The sequence below is a fragment of the Passer montanus genome, unplaced genomic scaffold (genome assembly GCF_014805655.1).
Source record: "Passer montanus isolate IOZ18808 unplaced genomic scaffold, ASM1480565v1 scaffold3, whole genome shotgun sequence".
Classification (NCBI taxonomy): Eukaryota; Metazoa; Chordata; class Aves; order Passeriformes; family Passeridae; genus Passer; species Passer montanus.
In genome coordinates, this window is record NW_024367707.1 from 9,580,478 (window position 1) to 9,606,420 (window position 25,943).

At 40.3% G+C, this 25,943-nt stretch overlaps 1 protein-coding gene and 1 long non-coding RNA gene across 2 annotated transcripts in view; both read left to right on the plus strand.

Moving 5' to 3' along the window:
* ARHGAP6 (Rho GTPase activating protein 6) overlaps positions 1-25,943 on the plus strand; it is a 311,150-nt gene that overhangs the window by 19,406 nt on the left and 265,801 nt on the right. The window lies entirely within an intron of this gene.
* Positions 4,375-19,632, plus strand: LOC120504679. The gene is made up of 3 exons (XR_005628093.1): positions 4,375-4,526; positions 4,634-4,713; positions 19,537-19,632. It is a non-coding gene; the product is annotated as an uncharacterized LOC120504679 (long non-coding RNA).

A 25,943-nucleotide genomic window follows, 5' to 3' on the forward strand; every position in this document is an offset into this window, starting at 1 on the left:
AAGAGCCACCTGAATAGACTGAATCTTGCTTCTCTTGTATCTAACTCTTTCCTTCATGTAGAAATGAAGAGGCAAGGGTGTGGGCTGAGATCTAGTGTGAACCAAGGTCCTGCCCCTGCATGGGGAGAAGAGCCTGCAGGACCAAAGAGCACAGGAGTTCCCGAGTCTGTCACTGAAGAAGTACTCCACGTAGCTAATTTAGCTGAAAATTTAGTTTGGCTTCCTCTTTACATTCTTAATGCCTTTCTGTGTATGAGGGAGAAATCTCTGCATAACTGGTGACTTCTATTATGTGACTTTTACAAGTGCTCTTTGATTTTGCATGTGACTCGTTTTTCACGTGTCCACTGCTTTTTCCAACAACAATGTTGTTATGTTTAGAGTTACAGAAAAAACATGTAGACCATCATGCTAGAGAAATTCTGGTGATTGTGCACTTAATGACTGCTTACCACTTGAGTTTAGAGTCAAAGTTACACAAGCAATTTTATCATCAAAAGTTTCTGGGTTTGAACACTTTGTCTTGTTGTGAGGTGGCCTCTCATGTGGGATTAAATTTACCGACTGCCAAAATGCTAAGCCTGAAAGAGAAGGATGCCATTTTTCTTTTTTTCATTCTCTAAGTCAGTTTATCCAGATCAGAATTCTGGGAATATTAAAAAAATAACAGTTACTTTGTTACAGTTCTGTATATATGTGGAAATGTGGAGTTGTTGCAGTTGATTTTTTTTTTTTGGGTGTTGTTTTATTTGGCTTTGTTAATGGTGAGCTGCCAATGAAATTATTAAAATTCCATCCACTTCAGCACAATCTGGATAAACATAGGCCTTCAGAAGGCCAGGGCTCTTTTAATTTTAATCTGACATATTTTCAGTCTTCATTCAGTGTCTTCATTATCTTTTTTACACTCTGATCTGCTTTATTGGGGTCTGCTCCATTAAGATGATCCAAAATGCTTGATGCTTCCCTGGCTAATGACAGGGGTAGATGGTCTTGTCTCCTGTACCCAGTCCATGGTTTCCCTGGTTTCCCTGTTGTTTGTCAGAGATCAGGTGAATTGTAGATTGGCTATTTTTGTGAAAATGCATTCACCTTTAACTCTTTGAAATGGGGTTAATTTTTTGAGGGTAATGTAATTGTGAGTTGCCAAACAGGCTTCAGGAATAAGGGATAGACTCCCAAGGAAAATGCAGCTAATTTGAAGTGGTTTGGGGGCTTTCATCAAAAAGCTTTGGCAAAGCTTCTTGTGTGTTTTGGGTAGGTAAACATCAAAATTTGCCTTATCCCATTGCTAAAATAAATGTAACTGCAGACATGAGCTGTGGATATCTAGAGAAACAAAACTTGCTTTAATCAAGGAAAAGAGAAGGAAAGAGGTCACTGGGACTATCACTAAACCTGTAAAATTTTTCTGGAAAATACAGACAAATGTGTGAATCATTTACATCTGTAATTTCATTAAAATTACAATAAATTAGAAAACCAAGAATTATTCATTTGTCTTTTATACTCAGGTGCTTTTGGAATTCTCCAAGTTTATTATTTGGTCTTTTATGAGAACTTCACAAATGCTAAGGATGTCATATGCTGTTTATTATCTGAGTTATAACCCTTTGTCTCTTGACTGGGTCTTCAGTTATGTTTTTATTAGTAGACCTTTAAATCATATTTGGGTTTCCAGTTTGATTTTCATCACTGATTTTAAATGTGTATTTAATTTAGTAAGTGAGGGGCTTAAAACTTTTTGGATTATATTTCAGAGTTATTTTTCTTGCAAGATGATTTGTATTGAATGATAGCTGTTTCATGTGTTGAGTGTCAATGGCAATATAATCTCTTCCTTAATTTAGTACTTCTTTTGCTGTTCAGACTGACAAATTGCATACATACTCTTTGTTAAAAATGGTGAATAATATATATAGCATGTGGTCATGTTTTATTTGTGATGATGTCTTGGAATTCGGTTTGTGAGGCAGAAAATCACTATTATAGAATTGGTTAAATAAAACTGATTATATAGAAGAAGTGGAAAATGTGTGAAAACACATTGTTATTGAACTTGAGGGAATTATCAGAAAATCAATTAACCAGCAGTCTGTGTGCATTAAAATGATCCATTTAATTTGGATCAGGTGTGTGTATTTTGAACCACTGTTGGTGATCTGCCCTCATGGAGCTTGACTGGGTTCACATCCTGGAGCAGCCCTAGAGAATGTGGGTACAATTGTTTTTAGATGAAATTAGACTGCCAAATGCACCAGTGTGTGCTCAGCCTAGATCAGGTACTCAGGATTTTTGAAGAAGCAAACTGTGCTTTGCCTCTACATCTGAGGGCAGCTTGTTAGGTATCTTGGATGTCATCTGTAGGTAGGAATGTGAAGGTGTCTGAACAGACTGGTTTTGGTCTCCATTTCTTTTTTGGAGCTGTGTCAGCCTCTTTCTTTCTGCCAAGTATGTATAGGTTGGAAGTAAGGACTTTTCCCCTTCCAAATCAGTTCTCCAAGCTTTAAGGAAACCTGTTCTCTTGAACTGGGCTGAACTAAAGAAAATGTTCTTTATTATTCACAAAAAACTTTGTGATTAGAAGTTTGTTTCCCTGTTGAGTATTTACTTCCTTGTAAACTTCATCACTAGCTATTTACTCTTCAAATTGAATATAAATTCTTTAATACAATAAGAAAACTTAAGTTTATAGTAATGAAATTTTTACATTCTGAAAGTTTATTTTTTGGAGATATTTTCTGAGTGTTAAATATGTTATACACTCTCTGCAGCTGAGTTATGATGACTTATGTGATGTTTTAAAGGGAGAGATCTCTACAGAAATAGTTATCTATTTTGTCAGTCACTGATACTTCTATTCTCCAAAATCCTTGAATGCAAAATATCCCTGGCCCCCATTATTTCTGCTCTTTCTCATCTTCATCTATCAACAGTATATTTCAGAAAGAGTAAGTATCAATGTTACTTTGCTAATGTCCTTCCACTATAAATATAGAATACAGATGCAAAGAATTCAGGCATCTTTTGTGTATTTTCCTTACTTTCTTGTTTTCCCTTCTTGTACCTGTTTTGTTTGCTGTTATTTCAGAGCGGCTCTTCCAGAACACAGGTAGGAGCACCCTAGGCAGGTCAAGGGAGATGCTTCTTCCCCTCTACTCTGCTCTTGTGAAACCCCACCTGGAGTGCTGCATCAGCTCTCAGGCCCCCTAAATAAGATGGATGTGGATCTGTTGGAATGGGTCCATAGAAGGGCCATGAAAATGATCAAAAGACTGGACTGCCTCTCCTGTGAGAACAGGCTGGGAAAAGAAGGCTCCAGGGAGATCTTACAACTCCTTCCAGTACCTGAAGGTGATAGGACAAGGGTGAGTGGCTTTAAAGCAAAAGGGGATAGGCTTGGGTTAAATTTTAGGAAGGAATTCCTCACTGTGAGAGTGATGAGGTGCTAGAACAAGTCATCCCGCAAAGCTGTGGGTACCCTCTTCCTGGGAGGGTTTGAGGCCAGGTTGAATGAGACTTGGAGCAACTTGTTCTAGTGAAAGGTGTCCCTGCCTATGGTAGTGGGTAGCATGATCTTTAAGGTCCTTCCACCCCAAACCAGTCCATGATTCTGTATTTCTAAGATGTGGTCTTGGAGAAAATGAACGCTGCTCATACATCAGCAGTGATGTAAGCACAGAAGTGGCAGGGATGGGTGGGAAGAAAAATCATGCTCTGCTGCCTCCCGGTGACCAGTTGTATCAGGGTGGATGTCCTATATACTCAGGGCTGTGTCCTCCTGAGACAGCTGGCACTGGGCTGTGACAAATAGAGCAAAGGAGCAGTTCATCTGTGTGCTGGGAAGCAAGAAGCATTTCTGTGGCTGTGGCCCACTGCTCTGTCCTTAGGACATTTTCAGAACTGGCCCTGTGGGCTTGCTGCAGTTGAGGCTAAATACACAAAGTATTGCCATATAGTATCACCCATACACAGTAACTATACTACATGAATGCTGGGAAGCAAGAAGCATTTCTGTGGCTGTGGCCCACTGCTCTGTCCTTAGGACATTTTCAGAACTAGCCCTGTGGGCTTGCTGCAGTTGAGGCTACAATACACAAAGTATTGCCATAGAGTATCACCCATACACAGTAACACCATACTACATGAGGTTTCAAGTACATACCCATGCAGAATAGCATCATATCACTTCCGAAGGTTGTACATGCTCTCCTTGTTTGTCAGCCCACCCTTTTATACCCTCATTGTTCATGCATTGCACCTGTGTGCCCTCTGTTCCCTTTGGTGATTGGTCAGTGCACCTGGGCATGCCATGGCTCATTGCTTTCAATGCTGGTCACCTGCTTTTCTCAGTGTCCCCATTGGGGATGGGGCTCCTCTGCAGCCTCACTCCCACTTACCACAAATCATGTACCTACGTGGGCTAGGAGGGGCTGCAGTGAGGGGACAAGCAGTTTTGGATTTGTGGCTTTGTCCTTTGCATAACTGAGTGTGAGCCCCAGCCTGGACCTGGCCAAGCAGGAAGGGTATGTACAACTTTGTGTAGTATCCACATATCCCATGAGAGCACAGACTATGTGCCCAGTGGAATGCAAGTCAATGAACTCATCGTCCTTGTGCTCACCTGGCACAGGGTTGCAGTTGTCTGTACATGCAACAACTGAAAGTGGAGGAAAAAATTCCCCTGTTGCTTTTGGACTGCCTAGGTCCAAGGTAAGCACTGATACTGAAAAAGAGGACTGTTTTTTTGTTCAAAGTGAGATCTTTGCAAAATCTGTGCTTTTTCCTACTAAGGAAAGTAGTCGATTCCTTTTAGTGTTTCTTTCTTCTAGATAATGAATATACTTGAACAATGCATTAGGCATCACAGCTCTTTTGAGTAGGGAGTACTGTCAACTCTTGGCTTATTTTCTCATGTAGTTTGGTCCCCAGTTTGACTACAGGAGCAAAATTTCACAATGTGTGCACAGAGTTTTATGTCCATTCTCTACAAAGCTCTCCTTTGGCATATTTTGTGCTGTCATTTGATACTGCAGTTTTATATTCTTCCCTTCCTTTCCTACCCTGCCCCTACTGTGGTTTTCATATCTGTTGAAGTGGCTTTATGGCTATTTGCAGTTATTTACCTTTTTCACAACTCTAGTTCAGTATGGTTTATATTTTCTTCCAGATTGTTACATTACACTTTGAGGTCATTGATCTCTACATTCTCTGCCCAGAGAGATTGTGAAGAATCAGACCTCGATGGTCTCCTGGAATTTTCTTTAGCAGAGTCCAAGGTCATGAGGCTGAATGCATTGTTTGAATATTCATCCAGCAGGACCTTTGGATATGCAGTGACTGAACTCAGCTGAGCACTGCTGCTTGCAATGATCAGTCTTTGTTTATTTAACCCAGGCTGTACTTTAAAGAGGTTTTGGTTACAGGCATATTTGGAGTCCTATATAGATCACAGCACTACCAATGTCCTTATATTATCTCTCAGAATCTTTATTGTTGAGAGGGAGGCTCTATTCTTTTCACATGGTTATGTAATTAATGAGTTACTCTAACTTCTTCTTAGATCATATTATTCAGGGATATTTTTAAAGTTACAAGGTCATCATTTCAGAAAAAAAGTGAGGCTGTATTTTATAGCTGAGGGAGTAAGATGCCTGCATTACCAGTTCGAGTAGAATTTAAGTTCAGCTAAAAACATCTGTACTTCTTTTGGTTTCAGGAGAACCTCTCCTCCAAATGTGCTGAGCTAAAAGCTCTTTTCCAGATTTTGCCATTAGACAGCTCCAGAACTTGCCAGTTCACAAACTTTGCCAAACTTCAGACAAGTGATTCTGATAACATTTTAGGCAGTTTCCCTGTGGCTATTTCAATCCTTGGGACAGAAAGGAAAATGGCAAAAGTCACATGTGCTTCCACTTAAATTTCTTCTGGATGACAAGAATAGTTATAAAAGCTAGTTCATGAATATTCATAGGGAAGGAGAAATAGAAACACTAAAAACTCGAGTAGAGGACTGGAGGTGCAGGCTTAGGATGCCTTCATCTTAGACCCAAACTCTGAGGAAATCCTGGTGGGGAGCGTGGGATCATCTAGAGGGAGGGAGGTAGATTTTGGGTGTTTCCAGGGAGATTTATTGTAGGACATATTGGGAACACTCATTTCACCTTTCATACATATTAAAAGGTTGTTTCTTTAAAAATGATACATAAAGGAAAGAAATCTGCCAGACCTGCAGTGTTCAGCACTTCAGTCTCTTAGGGACTTTCAAAAGACACGTGCTCAAAACAGGTTTGGTGCTTGTCTGTAGGTCTGTGGGTTGCTGTGTCTGTAGGTGCAAACCTGTGACACTTTGTGATGCCAGACAAAGAAATAGAGTTTTGTGTCCTGCTTGTGATCCCATTGCCTCTCCAGCTTCCTGAGATGGAGAAGTCCCCATCCAGCTGCTCACAGGCTGCTCCTTCCTGCACAGCAATGCTCCAGGTGAGCAGCACAGCCACTTCTGGGATCCACATTGTGTTAAGTCTCAGTTGTCCAGGCTAGCTCCCAGTACTGCGCTCTCTCAGTGCAGCTGAAAAGGTGCTGGAATTCTCTTGGATCTCTTGGGGGCAGCTGTGCCAGCAGTCCAGGGCAGGTGTTAATCTCCAGTGAAGGGAGATGACAGGCACTGGGGCAAGCCAAGGGCTGTAAGCTTTGCAGTCAGCACAGCTAGCATGGCAGAGCGACACGTGGCCAAATACCTCATCTCTGGGAAGGCACTTAATACCACTATGCTTTTATTTATCATTATACATACCAAATATGTTATCTTTAATTTATTCAGTGAGAGCTTTTTGTAGTGGAGATAAAACTCATTGATTTCAGGTCAGTTTTGCAATATCCATCCGTTCTGTGTGGGATATAAAGATCATTTTGCAGTAGGAATAGTTATAATATAAATGTCTGCTCCACTGAAGCCATTTGGAACATTTTGAATGGTTATGGCAAAAAGCATCAGGAAATGCACTATTTGGATATCACTATAAGTTAGTGCATGCTGCTCAAGGAGCTCTGCACTAGTCAGACCTTATGCTGTGGAAGCAGTCGTTCTGTCACTGGCTGTGCCTAATGCTCAGTGCTGTAGAAGCAGATGAAAAATCTACAATGCAAGTGTGTGTGCCTGTGTGAATACAATTACAGGAGGAATTCATCTGCAGTAACTTCAAAGAGCACTCTCCAGCAGGCAGAAAATCACAGTTTAACACATGGAGTCTTCTGTCCCAAGACATTTGTCCGTGTTGCCTTGCAGGGCACAGTTTGTCTTCTTCAGCATATGAAGTACAAATGATGCAACCCCACTTTCAAATACTCAGCCGAGACACACAGCCCTGAGAAACACTCGTTATTCCTTGGCTTCACTCTTCCTTTTATTTCTTATTTATTCAAACAGATTACATTCCCATTTGGATAGGATTAGCTGTGGTTTCAAAGTATTGCTGCGGTTTGTCCTGTGAACATGAGTGTAGTATTTAGCTGAGTGAGGTCTGTTTCATGACCTGAAACCTCTTGGACAGAGCACACAAGAGTGTCAGCATTTGAATCTAACTAGATTTCCTGTTTTATAAAGGCATGAGGCACATTTGGGGACCTCTTAGGAACTTTCCCATGGGGTAGAACACAGCATTTGGGGGTTTCTTCATAGCTTTTAATAGGAAATGTGGGAATCTTTTCCCTCCTTTGCTGTTAAGCTTCTGATTAACATTTACGATTGTATTCAGAACAAGGTAAAATGGTAGTGCTCAACATTTTCATATGATGGGGCGCACAAAGCATCTTGCAGAGTGACCTGCCTGTGTATGCATGTCCCCATTGTGGTCCCATCCCCATATACCTAATGAAACCTGTATACAGCTGTTTTGTAACAGTCAACAAAGTGACTTTGTCTTCAAACAATTCCGTTTTTAGGATCAAAAATAACCAGATAAGTGCAATAAGTGTGATTTATATTTGTGCGATTTAGTATGGCAGTCCCAATTTTATTAGGCTTATGCAGTTTGTCTTCTAAATTAATTTTTCAAAATGCAAAGCAGGGCATTTAATCTGCTCTGAATAGCTGTGTTGCTCCTATGAACATGAAATATTTTTCCTAATTTCATTTAGTAGTTTTATTTTGGATACAAGTAATTTTGTTAGTGTTGGAAACCCATGCACTGTAACATAGCTCTGATGTTGAAGAACTGAAACTCTTATTGACTGGCCTTGTCTCTCTGAAGGCAGAGTGCAATGTAAACAAGAAAACATGAGCCATAAATGGTGAAAAGCTTACTTTTTGGATTTTAACCTCCTGAGCTAGACTACTGAAAACTGGTGCTGGGAACTAGCCTCAGCATGAACGCACACTGTTATTTTCATAGGAAACATACAGGTTTTTATTTTCTGTAATGAAGGTATTACTAAAGCACAGTGTAACTGTTTTATGCTAAGTATGTGTTTCTTAGCACAAATTAAATTGTTCCTTGGCTCAAATTGAAGTAAGAATTTATTTATATTAACATTAACAGGGTGCAAACTAAACTAAGCTCAGTGGCAGTCTCTTCCTTGCTCATTCACCCCTGGGGAAGTACTTTCAGCATCCCAAGGGAAATTTGTGTCCATCTCAGGCCATCCTTCTGCTGAGGGGGACTTGCTGTACCTGCACTGCTGTTCTGAGGTCGATGACATGTTGGTGCAGGTTGATAGCACTAGGCAGGAGGTGAAGCATAATCCTCACATTAACTTAAGTGGCTTTAACAAAGGACCTCTGAGAACCTTACCTTCAGGAAAGACATGATTACCTGTAAAGGGTCTGTGTTTGAGGAAGAAAGTTTCTAAACTTCTTAAGCATAGTCTCAGAAAGAATAGGAGGTTTTCTCGCCACTTTGGTTTATGAAGCAGCAGTCACAGATATACCACAAGATGATAGGTTATAAACCTGGATTGCAGCTGTGAATTTTAAGTTATGTGAACTCAGGCACAGTCAGTTCTTTTCCTGACTATGTTTGCTTAAATGAAGTCTAAGACACAGCTTGAAAATTTAAGAGTACCCAAATATCTACAGCCTTAAATGGGAAATCTGTGTACCTAGTTACAGTGCTTTGTACTGTACCAATCCAGTATGTTTTTGATGTCCCAAATAAGTCTGTATCTCTTTGTTTTAATTAATGAGCTCTGAAGAAACTTGTGGCTAGTGTTACCTGCAATGACTGGTGCAGAATTCAGCATCAGGAATGTGAAAACTCTGGTCTGGTGTCTTCTTTTAGCATTTCTGTCCAGTTTTGCTTTTCTGCCCATAGCCAAATATCCTTTCTGCCCATAGGCATCCCTTCAGGATCTTCCTTGTGGTGGAGACTGCTCTTACCAGCTGTATCCCATCAGGTCCTGATGTTGCTGCTCTATAAATGTTAGTCACCTTGGATGGTCCTCTGTACCTGATGTAAAGCTGTCAGTAGTCAGAGAGAAACTTCAGTGAACTTTGTGTCAGACCTTTTCCCAGTAGCTGAAGCTACACCAAAGAACTTGCATTCTCACTAGAAATTGGAGCAATCTCAAAACCCTCCAATGTTCACAACAGATTGCAGCTTCCATGGTATAGCCTATCTCATCCTGAGTAACACTGAGAACCAGAGCTTACTGCTTCTCCAAACTGAACCTAGAAGAGGAGAATCAGTTCTTTGTTTCTGTTTTTATACCCCAATGAAAAGCAGTACCTAGCACTTAATAGCAAACCTCTGATTTCTAACTGCAGTCCACTCTCAGAATCAAGGAACTGGAGACTGGTTCATGATTTTCATTTTTCCTAGACTGTTCCCATCACTTAGAGCCAGTGAATAAATTGCCCCTGTGCTGTCTTGGCTATAATATGTCCTCATTGTACTCCACAGCTGAAATGAATTCTCAGAGAGCAGGAAACTCTTTTCCAAAAGTATTTGTAGTATATCCTTATTTTCTTGGTAAGGATGGACTCTTGAACTTTTTCCAGTTACCTATACGTATACATTTCTTAAGAAAATTGAATTAGTCCAATTCATATTTTATCTGTATTACTCTTAAACAACATTCAGATACACATGATCAAGGTGATGAATCTGTTTTTATAGGAATCCTGCATTGAAAGAAGGATGATTCTTTGATTGCTTTCTGAAATACTAAAAGAGAGGACCTTAAGTGTTTTAGCAGTATAAAGTAAGCCAGTGTATTTTTGTATTTCAAATTGTTATGTAAAGACATTTGAAGCCTCCTGTAGTTATTATGCTTTTTCAGATGGATCCACGGATATCATGCAGAGCTGCAAAAAGCATTTTATGATTCAGGCTGGTATCTGGTGATGCAGTCTTCAGAAGAAGTGCTTGATGCTTTCCAACAGCACTTTACATTTTAAGCTATACTAATAATTTTCCAAATACATTCTGAAGGGCTGCTAGCATTTCAAGAATGTGCAGAGTAAGGGGGTGCAGAATCTAATAGGCAAAGAGAGGTGAGGCTGCTGTGGCTCTGTGTCCCCAGGTGTGGTTGTATCCCCAAGAGGCACATGTGTGCACTGTATATGTGTGTCTGTGTGTATAAACACAGTTACACAGACACACAGATCAACACAGACAGGATGCACAGCTGTGACACAAATAGGAGTGCCACTGATGGCCTGGTTGGCTTCTCCTCTCCAGCTGTGTAGGGTGAAAGACAAATCTAGACATCTATATAGCACATCTTTGTACACAAATATACAGTGTATGTGTGCACATACATGTTCTCAGTCTAGCCTGTAGCTGCCTCTGGATCCCTCCCAGTGTCCCCAGCTGCTGGCACCTGGGCATGCAAGCCAGTGCAGTTGCTGGTACCCCAAACGGGGACTTTGCCCAAACTGCTGCATTCAGAGCCTTCTACAAACATGTGCAGGCAGAACAGACTTCCCTCAGGCATGGCCCCCTCCTGTGATAGCTTGGGGGTGATGAATGTCAGTGCTAATCAGCTATTAATCAGCCACCCTAATGAAGAGGCTCTTTGCTCAGAGCTGCTGAGGCTCAGGCTGTGTCTTAACTGAGATGGTCCTCCTATTTCTTCACAAACTGGTGGGGTAGGCAGGAACCCTGAGGTGTGGTGGTACCTAAAGGTTATGAATTATGCTCGTTTTCTTAAGGACCCTGTTGAATATTTGTTACAGCATTGTTTGTCTTCTTTTCTTTCTTTTTTTTTCCCTTCCTTTCCTTTTTTTTTTTTTTTTCCTGGAAAGCTGAGTGTAAATATGATTTCTTTTGATATTTGAGTTCTGGGATTTTCTCCCACTGACTTCACACTGCTGAGAGAGGGGGACTGCACAGACATAGCTTTTGAGAAACTACAGCTGAAATCTTGTGCTGCTGTGGCAGACTGCTGGGAGGCTTTCAGGAAGGCTTTGAGCTATTCAGTGGGAAACAAAGAGAGCACTGGTTTGCCCTGGAAAGATGAGTCGGTACCCTGGAAAGAAGCAGGTCTTGGTGTGTGTCATATTACTCTGAGTCAGCTTTATCACTGAGGAGATTTAATGATAAAAGCATGTTTATTCAAAATACAGATTTACAGGAATGGAATGAAGTCATTAAAAAAGTTAAAATCACAAAAACATATTGCTAAGGGTACACAACGCAAATTCTTCTTTTCAGCTTCAGCAATTTAGATTTGTGAGGCTATTTTGCTCTTGCGTGTGCTCTGCAAAGTACTTCTAATTAAATGATGAGTTATGGGGATCTGGCTTTGGTTTCCAGAGAGAGCTGCTTTGGGTAATCCCCTCCATTGCTGGCCCAGGAGGGAACAGGCTCCTGCCCCTTTCCTGTGTAACTGGCCCTGGTCCCTGTTGTGGGTCAGTCACTCACACCCACATCTCACCACCCTGGATTGATGAGCATTTCCTCATAGCAGTGGTTTAAGTAGGCATTAAACTGCTTTCATTGTGTTTTTATACTCAATGCAGCATGTGTCTTAAGGGTTTTACTTCATTAGCAATTAACAGTAATAGATTTTTTCTTCACCACATTGATTGTACTTGCTACTCTGCAGAGAAGCTACCCCAGGTCTGTAAACTTGTGGAAAGAGGAACAGAGCACCTGAGCACTGCGATCTTTTCCTATTTAAAAGATTAACATCTCCAAGGACCTGCCAGAGTCTGGTTTCTTACTGAGTTTTTGTTTTGCTGCACTGGAAGTGGTCTTTGGTGGAATGGAAGTAATGAAGAAGGATCGCCTAAAGAAGAGGAAGTAAGCTTATCAGAAATTTTGAGCTTCAGATCTGGTTTTGGAACTTAAAGTAGTCAGCACTTGGTTGAAATTAAAGTACAAGCTCCTGGGCTGAATTTGTGACTGAAACTGAAGGAGGGGACAGAAGATAGACTGACCTTCAGATATTAAAATAATATGATTCTTTTTGCATTTGGGGTGAAATTAGAAAGGACTTCTGTCCTAAGTGGAGTGAAATTAGTTGATCCAAGGTGACCTTTTCAGTTCATTGCACTGGTTGGCTGTCCTGTAGGATGAAACAGCTGAGGACCAGAATCATGGGGATAACATCACCAGGAAGGTGTTTTGATTAGTGAGATTGTCCTGAGTTGTGAGCCAGTAAACCGCATTTCAAATATCAACATTTAGCCTGAAACAGCCTTGAAATTAGAACAGTTTTAATTACATAATAATGGGAGTGCTTGCAGATAGATATTTGAGATGCCACCCATCTGCTGCACCAGCATTAATTTAGTCCTCAGTTTTGATGTGCCAAGTACCTTCTACAGCCTAAATGTCTGAGTCTGTGATTATAATATCGAAGGTTGCTTTAGTCATGATAGTTGCTGATGTGCACTGTCTTTCTCCATGGAAATAACATCATTCAAGTAGTTTGTTCCAGCTGCTGCCTCTCTTGGTAGGTATCAGCTGGAAGCAATGCATTGGCACTAGAAGAATCACTGTTAGACCAAAATTGATGTCATTGCTTCACTGCTTACTTGGTTGACTTCATCTCAACAATTTTTTCCATTAGCTTTGAGAGCTGTCTAATATAATTCTCTGCTGAACTGCTGAAAGCTCTGGTGTCCTTGGTGGGACAAGTCTGTTCAGTTTTTCTTTCAAAATTCAAGAAGGTTCCCTAGGTCCTGTGTTGTGGACGTCTGGTAGGGATTTATTTATTTTTTACTGTAGAAAGCACTGGATTGAAATGAACAAGAAAGAACTTGACCTTATTTTAATACCAAATACTGATTTTTTTCCCCCCTCCCCCTACTGATAAATGGGCTTTGACAGTTGGTAATCAATAGTTTCGACCTTTTGAATGTTTGTGGGATGCTGCACTAGATGCAGAGCAATTAATTGTTTCTAGTTGCTGGAGAGGAATTTGAACATTCTTCTGGGCAATGATTAGGTTTTATGGATCTTTAAGCTCTGGTAAGACTCCAAAAATGTGTAAAAACTCTGTTTTGTAAATTAAGATCAGAAACTATTATTAGCTTTTGTTTGTAGTTCAAGCATGAGGTCATATTTGGCATAGAGCTAAAGAAAAACTCCCAGCTCGTGGATCTGTTCTTTCTCAACTTGGTGTCTTCGGTGTTTGCTCTTGAGGCTGCCTGTCTCTCAAAAGAGGAATGGTTTGTGTGATACCGACTTTCTGAGGGCTGATTTAGTGTTATCACCCTCATGGGAAGAGGGACAGGAGGCTTTGTTTGGAGCTGGTCATGACTGCATGATTTCCAGCCAGCTTATCCCTACATAAAAGTGTCACAGCTTCAACTTTTTATTCTGGTATAAAGTTCTCTAAGGACATTCCAGATAGACAGCCCTGGCCTTTGTGGGAGGGGTGCACAGGATTTGCTCCTGCATTTTCTGACACTTTTCCCAGTCCTTTTATTGATATTGCTAAATGATAATGCATATTTATATATGCTAAATTACTAATTTAGGGTTAAAAAAAGAGATTCAGAAGCATAATATCACAAAAACCCCCTCTGTTTGGTTTTGTAAAGCATCACAGGAGACAATGTTCTTCCAAGTTCCAAGAAGTTGCAGTGTGTTAATGGCCCTTTTGTAACATCTTTTCCAGTCTCACTTTTACCCCTCTGCAAGGAGGGTGGAGGCTGCTGAATTTTGCGGTAACTAGATTAAGTAGGAGTAATTGTAGTTGTGGAAGAATAATTTGGTCTGTAGTAAATCTCTTTCAATTATTTAAAGTTTTCTGTAATATTTATTTGAATAAAGTTTGAACTACAAAAAGTTTCAAACCCTTGTATTTAAATTTAATTTTTATATTTACTTTTGCTGCAACCAGATATAAATAAAATCCGTTCATTGGAAAGGCAAGTATAAGCAAAGAGGAATACTATTTATCACCCTCTTACAGATTCTTTCAAACAAGTCACGTGATCAGTTTGTAAGGACTGTCTTACTAATTTTCTGAAATTGTTTCAGAGTTCATTGGCCAAGTATGCATATGTATTTAACAAGAACATTGTAGGGTTTGCAGTTATAGGTAAAATACATATTTATCAGATGACTGGTTTCTATGTTTTGCTTGCCGGCTAAAACATCCTCTTTACTGTTGTCTGTGGGAATGTTTCCTTCTTCAAAACGTGGATTTCTTTCTCCTGTAAGGTTGAAAAGTATGTGGTAGCTTGAAGGGCAGAGGAGCCAAAATACAGTACATTAGAATAATGGCAGATTTACAGCCTGGTAACTTGTGAATTAATAGGACCATAAAAGTAAGACTCACACTACTAGAAAGCAAGCACTCCCCTCTTCCTAAAGGAATTGTACAACATTTATAGCTACAGTGTATCCCAGCAGGAGGCATTTTACACCGTTATTGTATTGGGCAAAATAGAAGAAATACTAAAGAGGTAGGCACTGAAGAGATAAACAGAAGGGTAAATATTTCAGAGTTGGGATTTACATTTATAGCTCTACATTAAAGCTAGATGTCATGAATGAAACAGCTCATCCTCGCAGGCGTGTGGCCAGAAAAGGCAGCCCAATGAATTACCTTTGTTATGGCATTGGGGAGGCAAGGCACTGTCAATTAAGAATGGCTGATGCTGTTGTGTCTCAAGCTCGCATGGCTCCTGCAAGACCAAGCAGTCATCCCTGCATGTGCTTTGCAGCATTCCCTGTCAGCTGAGCGTGGTGTCAAGAACTGGGACCTACCCTTGGGGCTGCAGAGGGTACTTGTGGCTTTTGTCTTGCTGCTGCCCACTGCAGGCTGGAAATTCTCCTGGCTGGATCTCACTACAGAGATTAATACAAACCTTCCCTGAGTGGTAATGACTTACAGAAAACACTTGACAGCTGAGTTTTGTGGAAGGCTTTTGTTGACATTCACTTAACATAAACAACATCATTCCTTGGTGGTTTTGGAAGTCATGAGCAGTGTCATTATTTTGGACTATTCTGTTTAAAGCCTTTCGACCATAATGGCAGTGTGTGTGTTGTGCAAGTACTGTTGTTTTGTATGGGCTTGTTTAAACTTTTAACAGGTGTCTTAAAGGCACTAACACCTCCAGAGCATTTTTGGAAATCATTATTGTATTGTAGTGTGCCATAAGTAGTCAAACAAATGTTCATCTTCCATGTTCCTCTAAAAGTTCTGCCTCAAATATTCAGCTTAGCCTGGTAAGCTAAGCTGAATGTGGCCTGTCCCTCTGGCTATACATTCTACATTTTTTGCATTTGGTGAAGGCTTTCTGTGAAATATAACCTGATGTTAAAATATCCAGTTTTCAGGGTTCTACAGAAAGTAATTGCTCATGAAGTACTACCTCACCTTTCTGCTTCAGTAGCTTTAGCCTGAATGGTAAGAATCTCATAGTGTTACACAGTGGGGTCATAACAAAGCAGCACCAAGACAGTTAAAAAATGTTAACTGTCCATGCACACAAATGTTTTATAAATAAATAAGCCATTTTAAAAGGTACACCAGTTGTTACTCTAAAAAAAACCCAACAGCTTTTGCTATGATAACTTTTTAAAACTAAACTTCAGGGGAGGTGAAGGATGTTCTCTGTAGAACTGTGCTCACACTAACTGTTTTAGAAATGGCTTTCCAAATACGACAGCTGGATTTTGTGTGTGTATAAATGGTCTTGGTTTCTAACTAATGTAATACTTCAATCAAGGAAATTCAGTATGAAAACTGTAATGCAAATAATTTTAATATCTATCTGTCTGTCTATCTATCTAGTTCTGAATGTGCTGTCAAATGCTATAGGCTAATGTTTCCTGAGGCTTTGTGAGACAGAGGAGGTGGCACCTCTCTGAGCCTTTTTGGGGCTCTGCTTCATATCCTTCCAGATCAGAAGACATCAGGATTTATTTTCTCTCCCTGGTTCAGGTATTTGCAGCCTCAACAGCCAGCAAAGAAAGGATAAGGAGTGACACTGGTGAAGGACATTAATGCATGAATTAATCTAAATTCCTGCAGCAATTAATATATCTCCTGGGGATTCATCACATTTCTGGGTACTAAATAAATGTAGACATTTACAGTTGATATTAAGATGCCATTTGTCTTTCACCCAGCATGATTGGTTTCTTGTGGCTCTCCAATCACGCAGTCAATAAGGGAATCCAGAAAATGGTTCTTGGATCTCTGCTGCTTTGCTCTTTAATTGCTTTTCATAACAGTTGGAAGCAGCTTTCTGTCTGTTACTGACACATATTTAGTAGCTTTGAAAGGCAACTCCCACACCCCAGGCTGGATGTCCACAGAAGTATTTTGTGAAGTTCTCTGTCTGAACTTAAGCAGTCTTCTCATGGAGCCCCAAATATGCCAAGTTGTTACAGGACGCTTACCATAGCCGGCTAAGGTTTTGAACTTTGCCAGCTTCTGAAGAGAATATTATGCCACAGGTGTTTATATCTTTTTTCCTTTTCCTCTTTTCTTCCTGAGGTTCAGTAGTTTTGTTTGGAGTCAAAGACATCTAAGGCTCTTTTATAGTGGTTTGGGCACATAGTCATGCAGTTCAAGTTCCAGCAGTTTATAGTAATGAATTGAATTTAAAAATTCTAGAAATGTGATACTTGCAGGTTTATTTTCCTCCTTAATTGTGCTTCTTATAAGTGTTTGATGGTGGATTTGTATAAAGGAGCTCCAAAAGTGACAGAAGCATTTCCTTTCCTTATTCCTGATGCATCTGTTCCCAGTAGTATCTGCTGACCTTTGTTATCAAGTTAAGTTTGTGCTGCAGGACCAGCTGATTTAAAACAGGGAGTTTAATTTATTGATTGTGAACTGAAGTTTTTGTAATTTGCCCTCATTTTCACGGTGTTCAGTCTTTGTTCTTATTTTCTAAAAACTCTTGAATGGTTATTTACTGCCATTTCAGTGCATACAACAAAGCAAAAGAGGTCTGGGTCCCTACTAGGCTGCCTCCCAGGATATTGTTCAGAAATTAGGAAGAGGAAAGTTGCATGTAGAGGATTATCCCAGTGCTGGAGATGTCTTCACTGGACTACAAACTCTGTAACTACACCAACTAAAAACACTTTTGACCTTCTGTAATGCAGGGTGAATTTAACTGAACTTGAGATTTCTTTGGTAAATTGAATACATGATGGAGAAAACCTATAGTGATTATTTCATGCTGGATGCCAGGAAAAAGATTTCATATTTATGTTAGATGAGAGCAGTTAGGTTGATGAAATACAGTCTCTATTGTCACCCTTTTCTCATCATGTTTGTGAAATCTGAGCAGAAATCCAATTGTTACTGATTTGTTCCTCCACGTCTTTAGGCATTAGAATTGGGGTGGCAGGAAATTAAGCTGAGACACTGTTATTTTTGTTCATCATACAGAGTTTATATTTTAAAAATAAATAAAGTTATTTTTACAGAAGGGCAATAATGCGTGTGAACATAAGAGAAAAATCACAGAGGAGACATCAAATCTTTAAATGTTAAATAAACTGCTTTACAAGTTAGAAGAATTATGCCAGTTCCCATCCTATCTGAGACCTTTCTGCACTAAGAGTTTGGAAGACTGAAATGTCTGTTTTGCAATAAACTGGCAACAGACAACAGTATATATTTCTGCTTTAACATTTTTCTTTTTGTCAAATTCAGATGCAGATACATAAAGAAAATTTCTCTGTGTGCTCTTCAGATTAATTGATGCTGTATCCTGAATAATATATTAAACTTTAAGGCAAGAGCAGGACGTGATGATTAAGGCTAATTGTTCCTGTATCTACCCCAGCATCTTGTAGTTGAAACAAATCAACTTGTGATTTTTTTTTTTAATAAGTACAAAATTAAATGCAAGTGAATACTTACACTAATATTTGTTAGATACACTGTCTCCACGTGTCAGATAAATAACCTGTTTGAAAATTTGATCCCTTTTTCCCTCTTAGTCTTTTTGTTGAAAAGAAGATGTGTTATTGTGGACTGGATGACCTAACTACATGTTTGATAGAGCTGATTTATAGTGAAACTAAGAAGGGCATTATAAAAAGAGCCAAAAGCCTGAGAGCCTCCTGGTCCCCAAAATTCTGTCCTTTGGCACAGAGGCTTAACTTGAAGGCAGAATAGGTACTCCCTGTCATCTCATAACTGTACCTGGGATGGGAAGATGGTGTGTTAAAAACATCTGTGGTTAAGGGAAAAACATTAGGAAAGCAGAACAAAATCAGAACAAAATCTCCACAAGAGTGGAGAAAATACTGTGACTAACAGGTTTTTCAGGTAAGTGTTCACCAGGATAGATCTGGGAAATGTTGAAGATACTATCTTTGCATTGATTGTATTGTGTAGAAGGAGAAAGGACACTGCATGCTTTTTGTAATAGAGTTGGGCTTTATCAGGCAAGTGCATGGTCCCATTGTGGTTTCTTTTTCTGACACAATTAACACGCAAAAGCAGAAATTTTGTTTTTTGTGTAAGAAATGCATAAATGCTTATATGCACAATATGCACACCTCTCAGCACACATGTAACTTACATTTCTGATATAGCAAATTAACTAGACAGAGTTAGTAGTGAAGGTCAAAATCTAATAAGGTTGTCTGCTTCAGCATAATGTATTTCATTTCAGTACAGAAATGGTGAAGCTGGACTAGACATCTAAGCCAATACGCATGCAAAACTAATGAATACATTTTGTACTGATTGACACAGTTTTTCTTGCTCAAACTTCTCTGGCTCCAGGAATAAAATAACTATTGACCTAGTTCTAAAAATATAGAGGATCAGGTAATATCTTAATTCTGATTTATTTGGTTCAAAATTTGAAACGCTATCACTTGCAGCTGGAAGATAAGCAGTGGTAGGGAACAGTGCCATCATAAATGCTGCAGACTGAAAAAAATCACCTGCTTGTCCTGGGATGAGTGCCATTGCTGTCTGATGGAAACATCGGGCTGGTCTCTCATCCTCTGGAAGGGATGCAGATGTTTCTAATGGAAGAGGAATTTACCTGTACAGCATAGGGGAAGATGCAGCAAGAGGTAACATGTAGCATTTTGCATGTGACTTCTTGTATCCAAACACTGAACATTTTTCTTTTTTTCCTTTTCTCTAAAGGCAAGCCCACAACATGGTAAATATTAGAAGCAGATTGCTCATACACTGGAAGAGATTCTTGGCAGCTGTTTGTTCTGGCTGACTCCATTTAAAAATAAATACCTAACAAAATAATAGAAAAAGTATACGTGGAATATTGTACCTTTGTTTGGCATTTATGCTATAGTGAACAAAGTTGCATTACAGTTATCATTGTCATTTTTACATGGTAGTTGGGCATTTAGTCAAACTATGTATATTCATAAATAACTAGGCCTATGCCTGGAATATTCTGGCAATATATGACATTGGTTGTCCTTATTGCTCTTGCTTTCCTCTTTTTTTTCCTTCTTTTTTTTGGGTTGGGCATTAAATTTGAGATCTGGGTCCAATGTTTGAATCCAATTATTGGATTATTTCAGGTACTCCTGTCAGCCCTTTCTGCACAATCCTTTGATTTCTTGTATTGAAAGTGGACTGCAGTTAATCTTGTAGGATGGTCTTACTGAACAGGGAAATTGAGTGGATTGATGTTCTCCCATTTTCTGTACCTCCTTTTAGATCCCAACCAAAGGGGAGACAGCAAAATGAAAATCAAAATCCTGGAGTCTGTAGATTAGAGATAGAGATGAATCTCGATTGCAGTTCCTGAACACTTGCTTCAGCAAGCTCCTACCAATAATCAATTCGTTCTGTAGGATATTGCAAGCTGCTTTTTATTACCTCTATTGACAACCGGTTCCTACTCTCCATGCATACAAGAAGGTTTATGGACCCTGAGCTGTCACCTTGCCTCCCCTTTGAACTTGCATCCTGGGATAAAATCTAGACCTTCTTGTAGACTTTCTTTTGCGTATTTGTTTAATTTCATACTGAGTTGACTGTCTTGTTGCTCTGGAATTTGCCTTGATGTGACCACATTTTGTTTTCAGTATATAAAGTTGCAGTAAACCTATTTCCTGTTTTGTTGTAATTCTTTAATTTAGTATATTTTAATGTATCTGTCTATGTTTTTTTCCTTGTGTATATAATATCAAATAGAAAAGAAAATTCAGGATGATGTGAAGAAAATATTTATCAGCACTAACATGAGAATAGTTCTGTTATTTTTGGGCATGGGCCAGCAAATGAGTTATTCAGGACATGATAAATGAAGGGGAAACTATTCTAAGAAACTTCTCTATCATGTATAACCCACATAAATTACTGTATATATGCAGAGGAATACTTTCAAGAATTTTAAATTCTTGTTAAAGACTAGAATGAATTCAAGATATAAATGTAAGTTTATTAGAACAATCCTATTGATTGAAGCTGATGGTTTCTAGAGCAGTTTAGATGTAGTGAATTCTTACCAAAGGAAGACAGGAGATGATTGACTGGATGATATTACTGTCTGATTCCCTTGAGGACCATATCTCCATCTCCAGTACAGTTTTTCTGTTGTGAGATCACCACTTCCAGAGCCCATGGACCTGAGGCAGGAGATGTTCCAACCAGGATGACTCTAAAGTCAGGAATTTCTGTCCCCTCTCTCACCTGTTTGCTCATTCCCAGCCTTTGTCCTAGCACCCCTGGTGCAGCCCAGTTCGGCACGCTGTCACTGCATCTCCAGCAGCAGTGTGCTGTTTTGCTGAGCAGGCATAAGAGGAACCAAAGAGTGCTTGTATTTTTAGCAGAACAACATTCTAGGCCAGGGTTGATTTATAATGACTTTTATAAGGATCAGGTTTGGTCAAGAAAGAAAACAAATGCACTTGAAGCACGCAGGCAAGACCCACAAAGTTTGGTGAGACATGAAATTTGTCATCTGTAGCGGGGCCTCTTCCGTGTTGTGCAACTGGGATCACTGGCATACCTTGGCCCTTTGCTCCAGGGACCCCTTGGAGCTGTGATGAAACACACATTGCCTCTGACTTGAAGATCCTCTTTTTCCGAGACCGGATTATTGTGCTTGGTACAATTGGAGCTTGGGAAACTTCTCTGGTGGTGTAGAGAACTTCCTTTCAGACCTGCAGAGATGCCAGCAGCCAGACTTACTCATGTGATGGCCTTGTTTGTAAGAGTGCAATTACTCTTCCTGCTTTTCACCACACTGTCTTGCCCAGTGCCTCTAACCATAACATTTTTGTTCTGCAAAGTGGAAGAAAATAACATTTTCCTCTGAGATACTTAATCAAAATAAGTAGTTCATTTGAAGCTCACTGGCCATCAGGAATGTTGAGATAAAATCTGGTGGAGGGATTAATTGTGGTTTTGGAGATGGGATGTATTTGATCATAATTGTGATCTGATCCTTAAAGGAATGTAGAAAAAGCTGGGCATGGTTCAGGTTTCTTATATCTAATTTTCACTGCTGATAATGGGTCTAAGCAATTTGATGGGCCTTAGGAATAAGATCTTAGGTTCATAACAGCTAATTTTGTAGGCACAGTTTAATAGCTGTCAAGAAAGAAAAAAAAAAAAAAAACCCAAGTTAGAAGTTATAGAGAAGGAACAAAGAACAACCAGAAACAATTTTTGAAGCAGTTGCCTGATCCATTCCCGCCTCCTGTGCTTTGGTTTGCCTGGGGGTAGCTTCAGAGCCCTCAAGCTGAAGTTGTTTTAGGTGAAACTCACCCACAAGATGGACTTTGGAAGCACACCTAATGTTTTCTATGTGCAAAGGGACATTGAGTCTTATCTGTTCCAAAACAGCACCCCCAAACTGGTATATAGGGCCAGGTCCTCCTCTCTGCACACCAGCCCCTGTGGTGTTGGAGATGTGGAGGCAGCTGGAGATGGGGTGGACAGGAGTGTGCTGCATGGCTGTGCTTGCTGTGCCCCTGTTCTCCTCTCTGTGTGTCTCCAGGGATTGGGGACCTGACACTGGGCCAGGCTACACCTGTGGCCTGTTCTGGTTGGGTGAAGGATTTCAGGACCTTAATTTTAATGGAGACATGGATAGAAATATTACTGAGAGTTACTGAAAAATAAAAATGGCCATATTGTTTTTATTTTTGGGTCATTAGATAACTAGGGACATTACCAGGAACAGTGTATTTGTTGTGTCCCTTTCTCCATGTAAGAGAGAGGAACATGCATCCTGTAGCTAATACAGTCCACATCCCTCATTAAGGACAAGCTTATCTCTCTCATGAGAATTATATTTACTGCTGCTGTTAGCAAAGGCCTGGGAACAGGATCCTCTGGCTGAGCTGCACTCCAGCTCTGTCTATCCTGGAAGTTTTCCCTCTGTAACCTTTTCATGTCAGAGGATATTTTTTTCCTCCTGGTGATGCTCCAGCTTAATTCATTCTGTCCTATGTAACTTGAATGTAGTGTCCTAGATAATTGTCACCATCTGTATATAAACCACAACAGTTTTTTTTTTTCTACCACGTCACAACAGTTACTGAACTCTGGCTACTTGAAATGTGCCCAGAAGCAGACACCTAACTCAGATCCTCTGAGTTACTCTCTGTCAGTCACTACTTCTATTTGCCAGTTCCATGTTACTTGGAATCACAGGACCAAAGAATGGTTTGGGTTGAAGGTCTCTTAAAGATCCCATGGGCAGGGCCACCTTTCACTAGACCAGGTTTCTAAAAGCCCCATCCAGCCTGGCCTTGAATGCTGCCAGGATTGTAGCATTTACAACAGTGCAGCCTGTTTTAGTGTCTCACGACACTCATAATAAAAAATCATTCCTCTGTGTCCAGTTTCAACTTTCCCTCTTTCTTTTTTAAAACTATTACTAGGTGTTGCTGCATGCCCATGGAAAAGTCCCTCCCCAGTTGTCTTGTAGCCCCCTTCAGGTACTGGAAAGTGCTATGAGGTCTCCCTGAAATCTTCTGCTCTCCAGGCTGAGCAAACCCAGCTCTCTTAGCCTGTCTTCATGGGAGAGGGGCTCCAGCCTTGTGGACCCACTCCAACAGGACCCTGTCAGTCTTGTGCTGGGGCCCCCAGAGCTGAGCACAGTGCTCCAGGTGGGATCTCACCAGAGAAAAATAGAGGCAGAACAGAGGAGAGGGGACGCTTGACCTCCTGCACTTTGGTGACTTGTTTTATCAGTCTCAGCTTGCTGGGAGTGGAAGGAGTATAGACAATATGTGTTTTCTGAGCCACAAGCATGCATGAAACTGCCTGGGAAGTACACCTTGGGGACAGTTAATTGTAAGGGTATTTCAAGTTGCCTCCAATTTCTTGATACATAATAGGCATTCAGTTTGAGGCAATTCCTTGGTGCCATGCTGAAACCATGTGCCATGAGGCTGAAGGAGGGTGTCAGCAGCAGAAGGTAGGCAGCAATTTGAGAGGAAGGGGGATGAGTACACATGCACAGAACCCCCAATTGCTCCAGTAATCAAAGAAGTGAACATTTTAAAACAGAGCATTCTGCAGAAATTGTGAAACTTGAGGGAAGGCTCATGCTCCATGCTCTCTAGCAGTTTTTCTTTCTCATCCAGGTATCCTAAAGAATTGTCTCAGTGGGCTTGCCTACATGAGCAGTGAGGTTTTTGCAGATGTCAATCCTATTCATTCCAAGGTCATAGGCCCTGGTATCAGTCTTGCTTTTCTAATATAAAAATGATTTGTAACTAACATGCATATGCCCGTATAGTAGGAATGGTGCTGATCAGGTGGTGAGCTGTCAGTTCTCCCTCTCTCTCTCCTTTTCTCTGATTTATGTGCAGGCTTTGGCTGCCATCCCTGGAACCAGCTGCTATCGGACTGTGGAAGATCTGATGCCAGCAGGAGCATCTGGATGCCTGGCACAGCTCTTTGAACAGTTGTCTTGATTTCTATTGTGGTCAGCGTGCAGCTGGAATTTTTTATCCTGCCTGGGCGATTTTTCTCTTTTTGGCTCACCTTGAATTATTTGGAATTTATGTGTTTCCATCCCATGGGGGAAACAGGACTCTTTGCAGCTACTTCTCAGTACTTGCGTAGAGGGTCCTTGCAGCTGAAATATAGGGAGAATTCCCTTCTGCCTTTGTGTTTGTATGTGCTTTTTACAAGAGAAACACACCAAAATTTACTCTCACCCTGAAGTTATTGCACACTCACAGAGGACATGCTGGGACTGTGAGTATAAAATGAGAAACTTTTGTAGAGATGGCTGCAAATTTTTTAAAATATGTTTTGTATCAGAAATTTCTAATAATACAAGCAGAAACTTTCGATATTGTGTGTGGCAGTCATATTTTCTGGAAAAATCTGTTTGCCCAGGATTCCTCTCCTGGGAAGCTGAGAAGCCTCAGAGTAAAAGGAAAACAATATTATCTCATTTGCTTCTCCTGTGTTTTTCTGCTTTGGAATGTGGTTGAAGATTGTTTATCCAACAGGTGATTGTTTAATTGGTTTCATGTGAATTGTTTTGACTTAATGGCCAGTCAGGGTCAAGCTGTGTTGGACTCTGGAGAGAGAGTCATGAGATTAATTAGTATCTTTTAGCCTTCTGTCTGTATCCTTTCTGTATCCTTTAGTATAGTTTAGTATAGTATAATTTAGTATTCTGTAATATAATATAAATCATAAAATAATAAATTAGTCTTCTAAGAACATGGAGTCAGATGCATCATTCCTTTCTTCATCTGGGAACTCTGCAAATATTGTGTATTTTTTGTATCTAGGGTAGGATTCCTACTGGCAAATACGATATGAGAGCAAAAAAACCCCTATGAATTAGTAGTGATGGGCTTCTCCCACTCCATCATCGGGGTATGAGGAGCCAATACAACCCTATTCAGTGCTGTAACAACCTGGATGAAAATTTGGGGTGTTTTCCATAGCAGCCTTTTTTTTAGTCGGGCTGAGATGTAAGCTCCATAACTCACTGTGGAGCATGTGTGCCTGAGAGACAGGAGCTTCCCTGAACCAAGGGGTAAACTGGGGAGATGGAGGAGGATGTGTTTGCCCCCAGAATGTTAAAGAACTGTGTTTTGTGAGGCAAAATTATGTATCAGTGCTGCAATTTCTTTATTAAGGGTCTTGTTTGTGGCCTGGGCCATACCAAACCACTCATTCTTTTTTTCATGCTTCCTTACTCTTTTACTGCATGTGGGTCCAAGATGTCTGGGGTGCAGGTTTCATCATCCTAGAAATTAGTCTCTACTGCTCTTTGCTGTGCTGAAACAGATCCTTGCCTGGCAGCAGTTTCCTTGGTCTGTAAGCAAACAGCCCACAGCAGGAGAAGCCAGAGGATTGCTACCAAATTAGGAGACCGGGTTGCTGGCTAGGTCAGTGGAGATATTGTGGAAAAGTAAAAGACAGCTTTCAGATCCACCAGCTGCTGTGAAGAGGCCTGAAGTAGTTTCTGGATCAACAGCTATTTTTAGGATTCCAGTGGAAGAGAGCAAATGTTATTGGGTTACCTGGGGCTTCCTTTACTTAGAGCTGGGTGGTCATCACTTTTGGCATCTTTGGACGGCTTTGTTTTGGAGAAA